Source organism: Battus philenor, unplaced genomic scaffold (genome assembly GCF_028537555.1).
Source record: "Battus philenor isolate CCGP_79_NKW_IND1 unplaced genomic scaffold, ilBatPhil1.0.hap1 SCAF_2, whole genome shotgun sequence".
Classification (NCBI taxonomy): domain Eukaryota; kingdom Metazoa; phylum Arthropoda; class Insecta; order Lepidoptera; family Papilionidae; genus Battus; species Battus philenor.
In genome coordinates, this window is record NW_027181682.1 from 4,294,789 (window position 1) to 4,313,737 (window position 18,949).

General features: G+C 34.2%; 3 non-coding genes across 3 annotated transcripts; 1 reads left to right on the plus strand and 2 right to left on the minus strand.

Annotated features, from left to right (window-relative positions):
• Nucleotides 1-15,893: 15,893 nt before the first annotated feature.
• TRNAQ-CUG (transfer RNA glutamine (anticodon CUG)) lies at nt 15,894-15,965 on the minus strand. The gene has a single exon. It is a non-coding gene; the product is annotated as a tRNA-Gln (tRNA).
• A 1,491-nt stretch (nt 15,966-17,456) lies between these two features.
• Nucleotides 17,457-17,528, plus strand: TRNAQ-UUG (transfer RNA glutamine (anticodon UUG)). Its single transcript has one exon. It is a non-coding gene; the product is annotated as a tRNA-Gln (tRNA).
• A 470-nt stretch (nt 17,529-17,998) lies between these two features.
• On the minus strand, nt 17,999-18,070 carry TRNAQ-CUG (transfer RNA glutamine (anticodon CUG)). Its single transcript has one exon. It is a non-coding gene; the product is annotated as a tRNA-Gln (tRNA).
• Nucleotides 18,071-18,949: the final 879 nt, after the last annotated feature.

The following is an 18,949-nucleotide window of genomic DNA, read 5'->3' on the forward strand; positions in this document are numbered from 1 at the left end:
CCATAATACCACGCTGCGATTGCCAACTAGCCTGCCAAGCGTGGCGGTTATGGTAAATCCACACATAGATATTTTTAGGGGAGGCCTATGGTTGGCAAAGGGCATCTATGAGCTGAAACAATGACGACGAAGATACATACAATAAAAAAAGAAGGAAGTTCGTATTTAACTTTGGGATTCTTTTTCAAGTTCATGTTTGTTTTCTACAATATAATCTAAACGCTTGAGATGTAAAAAATGTAGATGTGTTAAAATAAAAAATGTAACTTAAACATTTTAGCTTAACTGCAACGTATTAAATCGTATAAGAGTTAAGACCAGTTAAATAATTGGCTCAACAAAAGCCTGAGTGTAATGGTTCGCCGTGGACGATCGCATGTCTTGTGCAAATTTGCGAGTTAACTAATATTTACTGCGGCCGCACTGCAAACGGCGACATTGATATGTTACGAACGGAACACTTCCTTTCTGCCAATTGCTGCGCAATATTTTCTCTTTTTAATCGACTAATTGACCACAAACAAGTAACCATCTTTTTTGTTTCATATTATTAACAAATTTAATAAACTGAATAGGAAACTTCTATCTATGTAAACTATACAACATCATCATTATAATTTCATATTAGGATGCCTTCTGCTGGAGACATAAGCTTCCTCCATAGATGTCCAATGGAACCGGTTGTAAGTCACTTGCAACCAGCGGCTTTCTACGCCCTTAACAAGTTCTGTCCACCTTGTGGTAAGTGCTACACTGCACATGCCTCTCCGTGATCTCCGCCTCAGAGCCTTAAGATCCCAGCAGACAGCTGTACTGGATGTTAGTTGCCCTGCGCATTTCCACTTCAAATTGTCAAATCACTGGGATATGCCGGCTACTTTCGTCCGCCTGTGGATTTCTTCATTCCTACATAGCAGTTACTTATACACACATAGAAACAAAAAGAGAAGTCGTCGAAAGACGTTGGTTGCAGTCAACTATTGGTGGATTGTGGATTGGTTGGATTTTTTACAATTTTCATTTTTTTTACTTAGGCATAACATACGTATTCCATTTTTTTGCTAGTTGGGGGCCCTGGAGTAACTTCATATGGGTGCTAAATAGGTTAAAAAAGCCTCTGCCTATAACAATATGCCTATTCACTAAAATTAATTAATAATTCGAAAAATGACTTAACAGACAATACACTGAAAGAAACAGAAACTACCATATCGTTAGCTTACCATTTTAAATCTATGCCTAAATGTATTACTGCAATAATATTTACAACTTAATCAATAGAGTATATTTGCTCATAAAGTTTTGACAGGCGCTTTTTTAGTATTTTCTTACCTCCGAAATATAAACTTATAGAAGCAAAACGAAAGCAATTCATGTAATGGCCGCCTACGTTTAGCTCTTTGTAACAAATAAAAATAAATTTACATGGCATTAAAGCGACCTCCATCTCGTACGTTTAACAGTCGGGCGTGTCGCGTACGAGGCCCGCGGGTGTCGTCAAACTCCGTATTGGCGATAATTATCGAACGGTTAACGTGTACGACTGGAGCCACGTACGTTTCTTGACAACACGGCGACGACACGACGTGGACACGATAACGACACGACGTCAGGTTGATTATATGTCAGTAGCTTTTTAAAAGGGGTGAATGTATAGCTCCTTTGCTGTCAATTAATGTATGGTACACCCTATCTAAAAATCAACACTTTCAGAAATAATATTTAACGTTATGATAATCAAGTAAGTAGAAGCATTTTTAAAGTTCCGATTATAATATATTACAATTAATTATTATTTACTATCTCTCCCTGTAGATTTTGTTCAGCCACAAGTTACTGGCCTGTCGTATTCTTATCAAAAAAAAATTAATAATGTAATATATTTCAGAGTAATCACTTTTATCGTGTTATATGAAGAACCTTCATAGTATAGGCCGTAAGTGTTACGGGCAATAGAGTTTAGTGGTTGTTTGCATAATGCCCGGCATGCACTGTAGCGAGCCACAACTATACTGCCTTTATTTATCACCTGCCGTTATATAGCTGCCTCATTGATACTTAATTCCTTCCGCTATTTTAAAGACATTGCGAATTTTAAATATTTACGTTCCATAAATACGAGACTATAAAAACACAATAGAATAAAGTATTAAATTTTAAAAAATATATTTATCATTGACGGTTTATTTTTTTTTATTGGTGAAGTAAATGGACCGACTGAGGAGATTTTTATCATCCTCTGCTATTGTTAAGTGACTTTGAGCTTCCCAATGATCCAAAGAGAGAAACCACCTTTTTTTTATTGGCCCCTGTTCTTGGACCTCTCATACTCCTCTATCTCATTTTGGGACAGAACGTTAACTTTATTTTTAATAATAATTCTTTTCATATAATTTCTTTACTCTTCTTTATTCGTCATATAATCTAGCTTTCCTATTCTTTCATTCTATAATTCTCCAGCATTCTTCTACATACTTATTTCCTTTCATGCATAACTGCTCTTCCTTCACCTCGTTCCTCAAATATCACAGGTTAAGCTAATTATTACATTTTTCGCTATTATCTATATTTATATTTATGCTATACTTTTTTGTTCTTTCTTATATTTATTTAACAGAGGTTATTACATTTTAACATAGATACGATTATCAATTTATATATTATTATTTCTGTTTTATCAGTATCTCCCTATTTTGTTTTAGTGATTCATATATTTTTTTTGGTTTGTTTACCTCTTATATAAGAGAAGCCACGTTTCAACAACTTGAGTTTTCACTGGTAACATACATTGTTTGTAGACCTTCATATTCATTTCGTTACGCTGTACGGACGGCCGCTGGGACTTTAAGGTTAAGAAGTTGAGACCATGGGTCGACCATCATAGCGCAGGACGTTCATCCGTAAGGTGGAAAGACCAGAAACACTGGATGCAGGCCGCTTCCAACCAGTTTTATCGAACACAATGGAATATTAAAATGTATTTATTAAAATAGAGAGCAATTTGTTATATAATGTTTTCAAATAATTGAGTGCAAACAACAACATATGCCAAACCTTCGCCCAGCGAATACAACGCTTCATTAACCGCAGCCAATATTTGACCGAACCGCCCCGGGAGGACCGGAGCAAACAATAATCCCGTTATTAAGTACGCACAATGAGCATTCACAAATAAAAATTCGCTAAAGTGTCATGCAAGTCCCTTGTTCTTTGACAATGCAAACCTTACACTACGAAACGTCTTATAAACCCATGATTTTGATACGGAAAACTGTACTTTAAGTCGTTAATAATATACGAAATTTCTATAAAAATCCATTACGAGATTTCAAATATGAAACATCTATTAAACTCCACTGCATTTAATAAAACGTCTACTCAAATATAAACTTTATGCTTATATAATAAAGATGAAATTTCTTTGCGTATACACTTCAAGGGTCCGGACTAGGGACGTACAAAACCGTAGGCCTATTTGTGTCGGTTTCACACTTACAACAATAGTGTCATGATTCGTGAGCCGGGATTATCCCGGGCCGAGCTCGGGATTAGGTCGCGTTGCGGCAAACAAATGGAGTCGGACTAACGAGTGATGAAACAAGTGTTCGTAACATTGTCACATCACTAGCGCTGCTCGAGTTTCAATTTGTGTTTACTCTTGTCAACAATTACGACTTTTGTGCATAGGAAAACTCGTGTCATTTCGTTCTCACTTTTTATAAATTAAGGATTTTTTTTTGACATGACACACTCTTGCCCAAGTGACATTTGCAGATTCTACAGGTGCGAGGGTATAGAACGAAGAAAGCAATTAGCTTGAAAATCTCTTTAAAGGTATCGAAGCTTGATAGCTCTCAAACGAATCTAGCCTTTGGGGATCCGACACTACAGTATCACAGGATTACCAGGCCGCCAAACCCTTACATCGCTTAGGCAGTCGCTCTATGGAGTGTCTAAGCTCCAGAGTCCTCCCCAACGAGAAGGCTTGGGGTGTCACTCGTCGATAATTTTTATTTAGCCGACGTAAAATGCGTTTATAACACTCAGTCGAGATTTTTTCTGATGTTCATAATTGTCTTATATACAATAATACTGCTTTTTATCAGCCGATAGACATTCACTACAATAAGGAAGCCTCCGATCGAAGATCGTCATGATGACCGGTCTAGTCCTGACCACATTCAGCGACTTATATATATCGTCGTTCCAACTAGGGTGTTCCAACTTTTTTAGATTAGTTATTAGTATATATATTAGTTTCAATTTAAATTCTATTACTTTACGAGCAGTTGTAATTTAGTGGTTAAGAAATACTATTTATGATTGCAGGTTGCTGTTTCTTTTCCGGGTGACACAAATTTTGTATTAATTATTTTATGACATTAATGTTAATACGGTAAGGTATTCGTGGGTAAATTTTCGACACTTGCCCATACGAGAGGTCGCATGAAGAGCAATTCATAAACATCTACCTTAATCAATTCAAACACAAACAACAATTCCTAATCATTCACAAACGCCTGGAAGTGCTTACGGTTTCATTAACAACCTTAATTGTCCCTCCTTTGGATCCGCTGTCTCCTCGTATAACCGGTATACATCGACCCTTGCGTTTCTATATAATAACATAATACAAGCGCCAGGATGAAGGGTCAAATGTTTTGGTTCAATAGACATTGTTCTATACTAATTAATCAAGCTGAATCGCCCCCCAACGCACCCCGGCGACAATGGGATTAAATGGTGTTGTGTCAGGTTTAAACGAACACGTTTGTTAGACGAATAAATAGCCGCCTACGTCATTTAGACGGGAGGTATTTGAAATAATTATGTGACGTCATTACCTGATAAAAGTTACCAGAAAGTTTTTACAAACCCGAATTATTCTACTGATGAACGTACATTACATGGCATGGGCCTGTACCTTTGCAATAGGCCTCAATGACTATCAGTCGTTCTCACTTAGGGCTCGGCCCGCTATTACTTCAACTTACCTATCCGCTAGGCTACCTCAGCTACCTTCATTCGTTTAACTGTCACAAGTGTGCTACATGCAAAATTATAACTTACATAGAAATAAAAGTTGTATTTATTTAGTAACTCTTAGTCCAGACTTTTTACAATTCCATTTACTACATGCCGCGTAAAAAATATTTAAAAAAAGTATTACACTATAGAGGTTGATTGGAAATAGATGTAAAAGCTTTAAAGGTTCACCCGTTGTATGGCTAATTTATTTTCAATTAATTTATGGACACCCTATTCAAAAATTAATGGTTTTCGCCATAACAAATAACTTGAAGAAAATGTAGTAAGAAAAGGCAATTTAAAATTACAGATAACTACCTATTAAAATAAATTTAGAGAGATTGCTTTATTGGTGATTGGAAATAGGTATAAAAGCAATATATTTTAGAGAACCGTGTCAATATCAAATCATAATATAATCATCTTTATTAAACATATTTAAAGTTAAGAATATCATAAATATTTATTGAGTATACAACACAAGACGACATAATAAACCATAGTCCAGACAAAAGATTGTAACGACTTCTAATGATGTGACTACAAAATAAGCCTTTACTTTAACATCAGGACTGATTTTACGTGCTGTTTTAAATTATTGTCTGATAAATAAAACAACAAAAAAAAAAGATTTTACGTAAAGGTAGAAACCGAAGATCTGTGCTCAAACAAACAAATCCCAATTTATTTAGCTCGCCAGAGAAAAAACCGAGAGGATAAATTCGCATCGCCGATTTTCATTACGGCTAGTTAGGGTGACCATATTATCACTGAGATATGTGATCTTGTCTTTGAGAGGTCAATTAATGTTTATTCTACATATTCTACTCAAAAATCTATGTTTTCGGAAATAATAAAAAACGCAACGCTAATATAGTAAAAACGTTTTTGGATTTCAAGCAACTATATATTAAAATTAACTATTGTTTACTATCTTTACCTGCAGACCTTGTCATACTAGCCGCATTCGAAAAGAAAAATTTAGTCAATATGAAATATTTCAAAGTGATCATTTTATACAGGATGGTTGAATATAGGTGTAAAATATTTAAAGATTTTTGCTGACAAATCATGTCATAATCACTGTTCTGTGAACTTTTAGCTAATTATATTGTTTTTAATTATTAACTGACCACTAAGGTTTCCGGTCATGTCGAAATATCACACAAAAAGTAACTTTCAGCACATAAATGTTTATATGGGTTTATGTTAGGTTTTACTAAACTAAATTAGTAAGTCCCCTTTGGTACCACACTTGGTCAGACCCGAAGACAAAACACAAAGAAGTTTATTGTTACTGTAATATCTAAAGCATTTTGTCTCTTTCATAATACGTTCAGCCCTTTAAAGCTTTTCCGCGTATAACTAATCACTCTGTTCACATATAGCCTTTCATAGTCATCACTTATGTGTGTCATATGAAGAATGCCCGGAAACCACAATTTGTTAGAAACTAGATGAAATTGAATTCCTCTCCCTTTAACCATGATGGCAGCAAGTGTTTCAAACTCGAGTTAATAAAAGAATCCCATTTAAAACTCAGCCGGATTTAATGTGACATACACAAACAGCTTCTCTAATAATTGTTATAGGAAACATTAGTCGTTAAAAGCTAGGTAGGAGGTGACAATCATTTTGCGAAGACTGCCACCAAACTGTAGAAGACAGAAAAATGTTTTTATCCAGAATTGTCTGCTTTTATAGCATTCTCTTGGTCACCCTGCTTACGAGCTGTCTGCTGAAACCGCTAACGATTCCAACGGCCTGCACTCTGTCCTCCTCTGTCAGGGTTGCCACCGCATAAGTGGTTCTCGTTTGCACCCTAGTGTGAAATCAGTCCGACAAATTAAATCCCGCCTCAGATTATTACATAGCTCAGTGACTGTTCATAAATAACCCGTAGGGAGGAACGCGAGTATGTACCGAGCGTTGGGAAGGCCAGTAATTTGAATTCAGAATGGTAAATTTATTTTTTTCATTTCTTAGGATGTTAGAGAAGAATGAATGGCTTGAATGTGAGTGTTGCATTTTTTATCTGTGTTGTATTTTATATACTTCGATATTTATTGTAATCTATTTGTTTTTCCAAGTTGTTCGTCGAATATAAAACATAAAAAACATAACATATAAATAAATATTTTTTGTGTACTCTAAACATATGATTTATATATATATATATATATATATATATATATTTTTACTTCAGCTAATAAGGTTTTCAACTTTTTTCTTTTCATTTCAGACAGATATTTTACATTTTCAGTTTCGTAGGTTCACTGATAAAGAATGATTAAAATAAAATCCGCCCTTTGACTTTAAATTTCATGTCTAAATTAGATTTTATTAAATAAAATTTACTACAACTTATTATTTTTATATAATACAATAAATAACTTATGTTTGAAAAGATTAAAATATACAAGCTTTAAAGGACAAATGATATATTGTTGGCAAAGTTTTTACACTTTGATCTGTATAAAGTGATTATTATGAATTTTTTTACTAAACGAATGCGACATGACTATAACATCTGGCAGTACAAAAGCTTAAGAGGTAGTGAATGATAATAATTTAATATGTAGTAATCGGCGTTTTATAAAACGAATTTTATATTTTCCTTACGTTATTTAATATTTCGTAATAAATTGATTTTTGGATAGGGTATACATAAATTGACAGCAAAAGAGCAATACATTCACCCCTGTAAAACTTTTACATTTTACATAACTAATCATCCTATATTGGTCGCAAAATGTAAATTAATCACTCCAAAGAAAACATCGTCTTGTTTTTTTATTAGTTCAGATTCTTATATAACAATGAATTAATAATTATAAGAATTATATGGAGTTATTTCCATATTGAAATCATGTGCGTTGTAATAAACATATATTATTTACCTAAATAAATATAAACAACCTTGCAAATCTATTCGCAGGTAAACTACCTCCTTACAGTTCAAAACCACTATGTTACTGATCTTATGATTATTCATTATAATCTATATTAATCTTAAATAATACTCATTTAATTAATGTAATTAGGCTGTCCATCGGCATTAGGGTTGTACCAACGTAAGACTATATCCGCCTTGATCTCGAAGTGGAAATTGGTAGGAAAATAGAGAAGGAAAGAGTCGCCTCTCATGGGCGACGAAAAATGCCACCCTAGATATGTAAAGTTCTGCAATGAAGTGTTACACCAGGCAATCGCTAGAAATAAACGTAAGCATTAAAATATAGAGTCCAAAAAGTCCGACTACAAGAAAAGAAACTTTTACAAAATTATCAAGTCAACTATAGATGTAGTTTAATTAATGCAAGGCTCCAAAAATAAAAGCCGTTTAAAAAAAAGTCAGTCTATAAGCACTACCCTCTATAAATGTCAGTTAATAAACTTACCTGTGACCAGTGTATGCTACCAGTAATTAATTACGACACTGAAAGGTGGTCCTTCACTTAGGGCCTCTGTTTAGTTGGCTCTGGTTCGAAATTTCTCTAGGAGATGGATTAGGCAAGAGAAGAATCGTATACGAATGAAAATACAGTCCAGCGGATAGTCATATATAGGGGCAATGGACAGACCACATAGCGCACAGATCGCATAACCACTGGGTAAAACTGCGATCGCTAACCCGTCTGCCAAGCGTGGCGATTATGGTATATCCCACATAGAGGAAACCTATGTCTTGCAGTGGGCATAAAAGGACCGGAAAAAACGACGACTAATCAACAATTCAAAAGTGTATTGCAAATGTCTTCTTGAATGAAGTTACTATAAATTTAACCTCATGTATGGGTCTTAAGAAAACTACACTGGAAATTAGAATAATAAGAGTTCAAAGTGTGAATTATGTAAGATTATATCCCGGTAATCAAACCTGCGACCCACGATTGCTAGTCTCAGTCCTCTACCGCTGCTCAGTAGTCTAATTATAAGTAGTAATTTGAAAAGAGCCTGTCAGAAACCAAGAGTTTGTCGTTTCAAATGAATTTTACCTATTCTTGATACATACATTATAATATCAATCATGTAAATGAGTCAACAAATCAAACTACACATATTTCTATCAACTAAAAACTCCTGACACACACACCTGGTACACTGTAATTTCAACACCACTGGCTAAGCTTCTAGTTCTTTGGACATGTGATAATGTGGTGCAAGGTAAAGTAGAAGGCAAGTGATCTCATAGACGCACTGCAGCGTGATGGACATATACCAATAAAACTACCACTAAAAAGTTAATAAATTAATGCTATCACTGGGCCAAACCGACCGGGACATGACCGCGACCACAAGAGTAGAGAGTAGAGACCGCAAGTGCACGACTAAGAAGAAGAAGACTTAGATACTACTACTAATCTACAGCTACTTAACTATTAATTTACTAGCTTAAATTTCCTTTTTCAAAACCATTGACTCAGTACTTAGTGATTTGCAGAACCATTTTCTTTTAGTTCTTGTTAATGGTTATTTTATTACTTTTAAATGTTCTTCCTCGCCTAAGACGAGGCGCGTGAATAAAATTATTATACAGAGGCACTCTTATTTACTGTTATCCTGGCTTTTGAATATGCATTCGATTCATTTTCAATTTCTGTAAACACGACCACATTTCATACCATTTGTCAAAAATGACTAATGTATGCATTAATTATACTTTTCTCTTTATTTTTGTCTCCCACTTCACCTTCTTCTTGTATTCTTAGTTCCAGTTCGCAAATACGAACAAAAAAATACTTCGCTCCTCGAGCAACCTTCTTAGTAGAAGCGCAGCAGTAGAAGACCTGAGCATTTTAGGTCGAGACCACTGCCCACATACAAGTTTCAAGATGATTCAAGAGCAGCGTCCTCTGCTTACCGTGATCCTACCCTGCGATCGTTAACCCGCCAGCCAAACGTGGCAAATATGGTATATCCCCAAAGATATCTTTGGGAGAGGCGTCTAGGGGTTAAAACAGCGAAGTTGACCAGCAACCTCCTACTTAAGTGTCCCTCTTACAGTAAAACCTTCATTTACCCCTCTAACCTCTTTTGCAATATAATCTTTTCTTCTCTAAAAATGAGCAGGAATCGTTGTTGAATTTGCAGTGGACAGACCACTACATAGCGCACAGAAAAAATGGCGGCTGGGCTGTTTTAATATCCTGAAATAGAGTGTACCAATCAGCCAATGCAGCGCATACGATATGCATCGACGAGGTGAACACACCACCTTGTTAAGGTCGTCGAAAGGCCCTGAATGCAGACCGCATTCTATTGAAAATTTACAGAGGAGGCCTATGTCCAGCCATAGACGTCCAACATGACCAAACTACAAATAGAACCCAGTTCACTTATTTTTGAAAACAATATATCTTACTACATTTTTTTTATGAAAAATTTAGTGGTTGTAAAGACAAACGAAACTTTTCTTGTAAAAAAATAAAATATATTTATGTCATAATGTCGCCAAATAGGTCATCACTAGTTCGAAATTCAAATTATAGAGGGCGGCCCTAGTGGATTTGGGCCGTGCATTCCTGAGCGACGCGACCGACGCCGGCGCTGGCCGTTATATTATGCCCGTGATTTATTGCATCGAATTCTCGTCGGTAATTAGTGCGTGCCTTGCTCTCTGCCGGAGGGTGCGAATGTTGCCAGATGTAATTCTGGTAGCGTTTGATGGCAAATAATCTTTCACTTTAAAAAAATAATAAATAAAATTACATGAACTGGCCTCAAGAGAATTATTGCGCATATTCATATTTTATATACAAATGCCTTGCAAGAAACAAGCAGAATAATTTAGTATAAATATCTTTTTTCATATTACAGATAGTAATGAAAACTTGAAAGTGATCATACGTTACTTCCTAGACATACATAACTTTGTGCTTTTAATGTCGATTTTCCAGGTAGACGATCTAGCGGGTAGCTTGTCACCGAAGGTACGATTATATATCTTCCTAGACATACATAACTTTGTGCTTTTTAATATCGATTTTCCAAGAAGACGATCTAGCTTGTCAGCTTGTCATCCGAGGTACGAGTAGATGAACAGTGACATGGGGAAGAGTACAATTACCAAGACGCACATGAGATATTTTAGAACAGAGAGCTTTGTTTCTTTACCTCACATGCATCAGGTAACTAGCACTAGCAGTTTTCACACTAGCCATCGGTAGGTACTGCCGCAATGTCCGGAGCAATAGTGTGTAGACTTTATCGAAATTTTCGAGGTTGTGGATGCTATATATCTGAAATGTATAACGTGGTTTGGCAAGCGCAGCGTTGAACATCTTCCTACAAGGACACGCATCGTTATAAGGGTCGTCATTCACCACGATACGATTATCTTACAAAGTTCTGTAGCGTATCCACATACAAACACACACACACACACACATATATATATATATATATATATATATATATATATATATATATATATACATATATATATATATATATATTATAATAATATAGTGCAACACTGCCAGACAGACCGCCTTAAATCTGCTAAATAGGTCATCAGTCTAAAACACCGTAACTGGTAATTTACGATCGGTTACATAAAAAAAATATCAATCGAGTGACTTCCACAATAAATTACATTTAAATAATTTTGGTTTAAAATAATTTTGACCGTCTTAACATTTGCTGGCAACACCGAGAGCTGCGCGGATTACGGGAGATTGAATTTAATGGAGTTCGTAGGATACGGTAGTAGAACATTAATAACGGGACTGCGTTAATTGAACTCTATCTGCCGCAAGTCATAACTAATATAGAGCATTGTATAAAATATTTTATTTAATGGTTTTATGAACCCAATGTATAACAACAAAAGCTTTATTATCTATCTATATTCATAAAAGAGATTTTCACCTATGTACTAACTAATCGCAATAGTTCAAAAGCCATTAGTGACTAAAATTTGTTAGGAATAGTTTTTTCGCCTCAAGGTCAGGTAAGATTGAATTTTACGAAATTCCACTCTTAAGGGAAAGTAAGGAAGACGTTTAAAAATGCCTATTTTTAGACCTATACCTTTTATGGATATAAAACTTTACCAAAATATTTTTATAGCATGTTAAAATTTGTCAAGAACAGATTTCATGAAATTTCGTCCACAAAAGGCATTGCGAGCCATGCATAGCCGTAAGGGTTAGTAATTTATTTTACTTTTATTTTTAAAAAACTTAGGGCTAGAGTAAATAACAATAACAGGATATAAATAAAAAGTCCTTTTAAAATATTTTACATAATAACATAAAAAAATTAATTTACAAACCGTACCTTAAAAATTCAATTCTGTTTAAATATACAAATCTGTCAACGTATTTTTTTAATTCTGGCTTTCTAATCATCGTAAATAATAAAAAGAAGAGTAAAATACACGAAAGATAAACAATAAAAATAAAAAAATTGTAATACGTAGTTTAGGCTTACATATTTATTTTATATATGTTTAACTTTTATTTCATAATTTTCATCAGGTAATAATGCAAAGGTAAGAATTTAAAACAATTCTTTTTCAGAAAACTTAAGTGAATGAGTGTATATAAGAATAAGAATACATCGTTATTTATAAACATAGTTGACATTTTAGCCGAAAGGCAAACAGTGCTGGACAGAGCCCTTGTTTAGACTTTTATTTTTCCAACGCTGTTTCCAATGTCTTCCAGTAATTCATAAAAAGTTGCACGATCAACTTGAAATAGAAAATGCAAACAGCACCAACACAAAATAAAAAAAATCGCAGATTATCACGGTAGTTTATTTCATTGTAATACTAGAGTTAAGGATGTAATCCAGCCAGGTAAAAAATTTAGAATTTTTTTACCAATTAACTCTTTGAAACCGCCTCTATCACTTCTTAGTTAGTATTAGGAAATAACAGTTAGTTTCTTCCCTATGCACACCAGAAGTGCGATGCACGGTGATGTCACGGTTGTTTTAGTTCAGCGAATCATCAAATCACATTTTTGTTACTATGGGATTTCGGCAGGGAGAGTCGAAATAATTAGTGGCAATTTTAAAATTAAAAACAACACAAAAGTATAGTCCATAGTGCTATAAGCATATTATTCGGAGAATTATACTGAAATTCACCTCGTTCTTCGTCTTTTCAGCCGATAGACGCTCACTGCAAGACATAGGCCTTCCCAAAATCGCCACGATGTCATGCGCTACACGCATGCAGCGATTTCCCGAAACCTTATCGTCGTTTCATTTACGCGTAACAGTTCGCCACTCGTGAACCTTTCCGCCCCAGCAGCTGAAGACCGCACGAGCGATGTGCCCCGCCCACCACCAGTTCTTCAAGCAATTCTTACCTACGTCTGTGACCGATCGCAGTATAACTCCGAGCAAATCACCCTCCGTTTCTTGCTGAATTTATTTAAGACCTTGTGCCTTCTTATAAGGCCAACCGCAATTTTCACAGTAACACATATATTCACTATGTTCTATTTATTGTATATTTTTACAAACATATATAATACAGTTGATTTCTGAAAAGTAATATATAAAAAGCGAACAGAACGATCCAGAAGCCATCATTTGTATGTGATAAAAAATCCTTTCGCAGCCGAGCGGGGCGTCACATAATGTGATTGCGCTCAGGTGTGAGCAAGTAGAGTGTATTGCAAGCCAAACTGGGCACCTAAAATGGCGCTTGTATAAATTGACTGTAATATCACAACTTTTTATATATAACTAATGCACTCCAGAAATTAAATACATAACAATAATTTACACGTTAGTGACATTGAAACTTTTAATAACTGGCCAGTTTAATAATATTATAAAAAAATGTATAAGAATTCTTAAAAAGAACTCTTTAAAATTTACAAAATTATCCTTTAGTTTATTTTAATAAATTGGCGGCAACAAAATATTAAGTTACAGAGCCAGAAACTTCTGATTAAACTGGTAGACTTCACTTAGCATTTGGCGATTTAACATCATCTTTTGCTACTACTTACAACATGTTTAATGAGTTCAAACTTGGTCCAAGTAATCTTAGTTATAATCTGCGCGATGAACATTCTTCAACCTTTATAAGTCTATACTAAAATGTTATAAAAACTGTCAGTATCACCTCTCTTATATATTAAGTGAATATAATTGTCTTTGATGCCAAAAATATAAACAAATTCTTTATTAGCTACAGACATAAAAAAGAACTTTATTGAAAATACTAAATACTATTTTTATCACCTACTTTGTCATTTTAGCAGGGCCACGTCCATTTCCTTTAAGGCTTTTTATTTAGTTCCTAGAACCTTATGCAAAGCAATTAATTTTCGATTCTGAACATTTCTATTCTCGGTGATCTAACGTAACTAAAACTTAATTCATCAAATTTAACTTACGACTCGCTTTATTCTTCAATTAATGTTATTAAAATTGACAGCCTACTTTATACAATTATAACAAAATATAAATGATATCTAGTGGCTGTGGTGACAGTGTGCTTGTATTTCTCTATTCACTTCATTTAAAATACGAAAAAATACTGTAAGAATAGTTTTTTACAAGTAATCGTCTTAGTGCAACATTTTAGCGCCACTGATCAGAAGATCGGTTCCACGTATAAATCATTCGCTGTCGCAGCGTATTAGATTAAGATTTTCTGTAGCAGATGTATTGGATGGGAAGGTTTCATCTCGCGGAGTGACAGCATCGGAGAGCTCCGATATTAATGGAAATTTCCCTAGAGTAAGATACATACGCTTCTTACAAGCGTTAAAACTATTTTGTAACCGACAATTTAAAAAAAACTAATATATACTACTATATAAGAGGTAATAAAATTAACAAACATTTTTTCCAACTATATATTAAAAAGCAATAAACTTTATTACTTATTGTATTTATACATACGAGTATATCGATAGCCATGTGCCTCGTATTATCTCTGACAAGAAAAATATTATTCATTCCAATAAATTTCAATTCGAAATCGTGCCATCGAACAAAACGATCTTTATCAATCTCTAGTAAGATCTCACTTAGAGTATCTATCCCCTATTTGGAATCCACTGTATGCAGTCTACGAAAATAAAATTGAAAGAGTACAAAAAAAATTCCTTCGTATTCTGAACTACCGAATGCATTGCCCCCGGGATTCTTATAAAATGTTTTTAAACAGATACCAAATGTTATCATTGAAGGATCGACGTTCTCTAATGGACGCCACTACACTTAAAAATATTTGTGTTAACAATGTTAACATTGTGGCACATGGTGGCAATGTTAACTGTTCGGAACTGTTATCCGAGGTAAACTTTCGAATTCCTGCAGCAAGAACGCGTTCTAGATAGAGAGAGATTTTTTTATCAACGGCTAGGACAAATATCGGTAAACGTGCACCCTTATACAGAATGTGTGACCTCCACAATTCATATGTTAGTGATATTGATATATTCTCGTGCTCTCCCGTATCTTTTAAAAAACAATTTCGTTCGAAATTATTGAGTACATACAATGCAATTTAAACCATAATATAGATATAATATAAATATATACACAAACATAATATAAATACAATATAAACCATAGTCTTTGTTCACTGTTTAGTAATGTTTTTATTCTTATTTGTTTGACTATAAATCATTATATGTTCTCAGTGATCTCACTGTCTAGTCCCAACTATCTAGTTCTAAGGTAACAACTGTAACTAATTATATATTTCTAAGTTTCTAAGTTTGTACTTTCTTACTGCCTTTTGTTACTGTCTATCTCCAATAAAATAAATAAATAAATAACACTTCTTTCTCATGATTTTCTTTCCTGTATTATATGGGTATTCATTAAAAATAATAAAAGTATGTTATCAGAAAGAAAGGTGTATTTTATGGGAATAAAAGACTAGGTTCCACCGAGACTTGAACTCGGATCGCTGGATTCAGAGTCCAGAGTGCTAACCATTACACCATGGAACCGTATATGAGAATTCTAAAGTGGTCATTATAATATATATGTTTTAAGAATATGAGACACATAAACATATACAGTAATCATGATCTTCATGTAAGCTGGTAGACACCCATCGCACAGCATAGGCCTCTCTGAAAGACGCTACGGAAAAATCACAACAGTGACCGGTTTTGACCTACCCGCATCCAGCGACTTGTGAGGGTCCAGCGGCGAGGGTCCAAATTACACAGCATGGCTCATGGTCGCTACTCTAAAATCTTCCGGTCGGCCCCAAAAAAGTACCCTATCCACTGCCACCTCAGACGCGAGATTCTCCGAGCTACGGCGACGATCTTGGTTCCCTATCCATTACTCTACGGGGACCTCAAGCCTTCCTATTAGGCCCATTGTAAAGGTCCACGTCTCAGGTCACTAAGTCATTACTGGCAATAAACGCTGGTCACAATACATATAATAAATATCAAACATGTTTTGTAGTGGTTAGGACATAATAAAGTTCTTGTATGTTTTTTAATAACTTAACTCAAAGAGTACAACTCTAAGAGAAGTGACAAATTGCCGAAAACACATTCTGAATTAAAGCAAAACATTCGAAAATAAAAACGACAGTTTCAATAGCTTTCAGACGTGTTTTTGAAAATCTTCAATGTCGTTTGAAAGAATGCTCTCGAAGAACTAGACGATAAGATTTTCAAAACATCCTTAGTTTAATAAAAATGTGCATTATATATTTTTTTACATCATTTTCAAATTAAATTTTGCTACATGATGTTTGCTAACATTTGCGATAAAGACTGTTTCAATATATTAACACCTACTATCATAATATGTAATGTTTAGAAAAATAAAAATTGTAAAAAATTTAATACTTTTATTATACGCGTAGCATCAGAAAGCAAAAATAGTTATAGTGATATAAAAAAATACAACAGAGGCAATATCGTATAAGACAACCAAAATATGGAAACGAAAGAACATGTAACGACAAATCGTAGTGTACAAGATGGTTTCGAATATAACAAATATGTTCTGTATTCGAAAAGATAAATACATATATAAAATTACTATAAAACACATTTGTACTCACATTTATATCTTATGTAAAATTAGCAATGTCGCTTTGGTGACGGATACTAGCTTGCTGAAACAAGATAAGACAATACATTGATATACAAGTATATTAATAACAAATATATTATAGGAGACAAATGACCTTCTTAGGGTCGTCGGAAGATTCAGGATACAGGCCGCTTCCATAATGAAGTCCTACAGCTAAAATAATAATAACAACTTTTATACCACATAATTATGAATATAACAAATAAAGTGTGTACTAAATTTCATCGATCTTCGGATTATCATAAATATTTATGCTAATATAAATCAAGTTCAAATCGGACATATGCGTATGTCATTGACATTGTAAATCGCGTATTTATTTTTAAAATTTTGATTCGTGAGTAAACACGGTATATAAATAAAAGTTATTTACGCACGGTTCCATGGTGTAATGGTTAGCACTCTGGACTTTGAATCCAGCGATCCGAGTTCAAATCTCGGTGGAACCTGACTTCTTCCATAATTTTACCAAGATTACGGTATTTTTTATTTGTTTTCGATCGAATGAATCTTCACAGGTATTTTTACAAATGCACATATATGGGATGATTATAGTGTATTTGAATAAACATTAGAACAAGATATTATGTTAAATAGAAACACACATATGGGTCAAACATACAAAGAAGCAAAAAGAGCATTAATTTATTTGTAGATGGTACTAAACGAAGCTAATGAAAATGGGCAAAAAAAGACATAACAACATAAGTGGGCAATATTTAATTAGTACAATTATTTATTCTCTACCATACTCTTATTTCTAGAATATTCAAAAAAGTCAGAAAGTTTTAATACGAAGTTTTAACGGAGGGCATATACATAACACAGTTTGTTATGTCATTTAAAAGAAAGGAAACAAGTCTTAACTAATTTATCAACGACATTTCCGATTTACATATCTAACACAAACAAAAACAACAGGTTCCACCGAGACTTGAACTCGGATCGCTGGATTCAGAGTCCAGAGTGCTAACCATTACACCATGGAACCGTGTGTAAAAGCACCAAAGATACTATTACAAGTTTTCAGATTCTTTTTCTTTTCAGTCGATAGATGCCCACTGTAAAGCACAGGCCTGTCCAAGGATCGCCACGGTCAACAGTTTTTCACCATGTCTTTGCTCCACCTACTAGTTGAGGGCGTACCCGCGCTGCGTCTACGGGGCTGTGGTTGCCGCTCAAGAACCTTTCAACCCCAACGACCGACGGCTACACGAGGGATGTGGTCCACCCCTGCCACTTCAAAGGAGCAATTCTTCCTCCCTTACCTTCGTTTTAGATTATTATTAACGTATGACGTCATTATATACAAATACATCTGTAATGAATCTTTAAATACATTCTTATTATTATCGCCTTAAAAATATTTATACCGATCACTTGACCCCAATTTGAAAGAAATTAGAATCAAATTGATCTTCCCTATACTAGCACATTTCAACATAAAACTGAAAGTATTCCAACCGTGCCCTGATCAAAGAAGTCACAATAAACACAAACGGCTTTTTTTCAATCACTTTCATTATTATATAATTCATTCCTATTTTTAATCGTCACTTAAATATTTTTTAAATTAAATCATGTTAAGTTTTTATTTTAAAAAAACTTTTTACATTTATTACATTTAGATATAGAAAATTAAGACCAATTAATACTTACACTATGACTTTTAATGAAGAATTGTGTATAAAAGGATTTATGTTTTCAGTTGGTCTTATTGGAAATTTAAGAAGAAGGCCTATGCACAACAGTGAACGTCTTCAACTGAAAATATGAAGATATTTACTTTATCTTGTGTAGCAATGATATATTAGTTACATTAAATAAATACACACGTATCATCACACGCATAAATAAGGCATGTTTGTAC